Genomic DNA, 2,572 nt, shown 5'->3' on the forward strand with positions numbered 1-2,572 from the left:
CATTACAGTGTAATACAAAGATGAAAGAGCTCTGATTATGCATTCTGAAGGTAGAAACTTAAGCTATGAAACTTTCCTGGCAGATTAAAACTGTGTGCCGGACCGAGACTCGAACTCGGGACCTTTGCCTTTCGCAGGCAAGTGCTCTACCGACTGAGCTACCCATGCACGACTCACCCCCCGTCCTCACAGCTTTACTTCTGCCAGTACCTCGTCTCCTACCTTCCAAACTTAACAGAAGCTCTCCTGCACTTGCCCGCGAAAGGCAAAGGTCCCGAGTTCGAGTCTCGGTCCGGCACACAGTTTTAATCTGCCAGGAAAGTTTCATATCGGCGCACACTCCACTGCAGAGTGAAAATCTCATTCTGAACTTAAGTTATGTCTGAAAAGCAATGCTGCGATGCTATTAATTTCTAGTTTTTTGTGAAAAAAACATTCACAGGAAGAAGATATAATTACTGCCGAAAAATTTACGTCTGTATATCATGGAGTTTAACGTCATCATGTCAAGTCAAGCCCGTAACAAAAAGTTGTTTCCCATATTATTTCATGGTTCAGAAGTTGCAAAGGAAATAGTGTTCGGTCGTACTAAAGCCTCATCTATCTGTGGATATGTCACAGCCCCACTGTCACAAGAAATACGACCATTTTAACTGCATGATTCGACATATTTCACAGTTGCCAAAGATTTTTCTAATAAAGGAAATTTAAAAATGTTTCCAGTTACAGTGTGATATTTTTCACCTACCGCTAGTTTAAAACAATATTTGCTTGCCTTTTATCAAGACCCTGGTGAAACTAGTTCAAATGTTCAAATGTGTGTGAAATCTTATGGGACTTAACTGCTAGGGTCATCAGTCCCTAAGCTTACACACTACTTAACCTAAATCATCCTAAGGACAAACACACACATCCATGCTCGAGGGAGGACTCGAACATCCGCCGGGACCAGCCTCACAGTCCATGACTGCAGCGCCCAAGACCGCTCGGCTAATCCCGCGCGGCGGTGAAACTAGTGAGGCTATCAAAACACAGCAGTAATGTTTTACGGGAAAACAACTTACCCTGGACATCAGTATCTTCACTATCTGCAGATATTGCTTCAGCTGACTATGGGATTCGCTGTTCAGTTTTTAAAAGCTCAAAACAGAAAATCCAATTATTTTGAAGGTAAACTGTGTCACATTTCACATAATTGTAATGAAAATGCATTAAAAACATTACAGTTCAATGTGGAATCGATGGTATTGAAAGTTATAGCGAATTTTCCACATTTGCGAAGCGAACTGCGAAGCGAACTGCGAAGCTAAGAGAATTCTCCGTTTTCGCTCATTTAGAGTACAAATCTATTCTCCACAATGTGCCTACATGATGGCTCTGTTTGGTTCCAGCTTTAGACAGACTTCTTTTGAATTGGCCGGTTTTGAGGGACTATTTTCTTAATGAAGACGAATACGAATGTGCAGCAATAATCTGAAAAGTCGTGCAAATTTTTGGAACCTCTATTACAAAACTGTAAAGCGACTGTTACATGCACTGAACTACATAAGATTATGACAGAATTGCGAACCACAATTACTAACAGTCACTGATACATTATCTGAGAAAGTTGGTGGTTAGTGATCAAGATACTTCCAAAGAAGATGCAGACAAATATTTGGAACATTGTTTGTCTTATTAGAATGAGTGGTACGAGTATGAAGACTGCTTGCAAGAAAATGAACATTTTGGCAATGGATGAATAAACTGACTGGAAAGAAATACACGATCTGAGTGCTTCTCTTAACTTGCCAGTAAATGAGGATAAATTGTATGTTAATTACTGTATACCGCGAGAAGCTCGTGAAGTTGTGGCGAGTAAAACAACGAAGAGGGTAGACCTACACTGGTTTTTTTAATGTAAAATTGACTCTGGGAAAGAAATAAATTCGTTGCTTTCGCTGTATCGAATCCAACTACAAACGCCGCTGTTGAACGTGTTTTTATCATTGTTAACGAACTGTGGTCAAGAAGCCGCAGTCAGATAAATGGAGCCCATGTCAAATCCAAAATACAAGTGTGCACTATTTTCCAGTTCAACTTTAAATAATTTTGTAATTTTGTTGTTGCTAATCCAAAGGCACTACACGCAGCGTAAAGAAATATAAATTCAAATAAAAATATCTGATTTTCAGTAACTGTTCATTCCACCTCCCGGATTTCTGAAAGACAGAGTTGACAATTGTAACTGTAACCTTTGCGACAGGAAATCACGATTCCAGTCTCACAACTGGCACGCAACTGTATTACAAGTCTGTTGTGATCAATCTAGAAATATGGAATCAATTTTAGATCCTCTGTCGATAGCACTCATTACTTGTGCAAATAAAGGGGTAGTTGCGTCTCACAAGAACGATATTTTCTGCATTCATGGTGACTATGTGTCAACAGACCGTTTTCTTCCAAGTTATTTATAATGTTCGAAACAGTATATGTTCCCTAGTCATACTGCGAATCGAAGTCAGTGATATGGGTCTATAATTAATCGGATTACCCCTACTTCCTTTCTTGAGTACTGTTGTGACCTGTGCGA

The sequence above is a fragment of the Schistocerca nitens genome, chromosome 3 (assembly GCF_023898315.1).
Source record: "Schistocerca nitens isolate TAMUIC-IGC-003100 chromosome 3, iqSchNite1.1, whole genome shotgun sequence".
Taxonomy (NCBI): Eukaryota; Metazoa; Arthropoda; class Insecta; order Orthoptera; family Acrididae; genus Schistocerca; species Schistocerca nitens.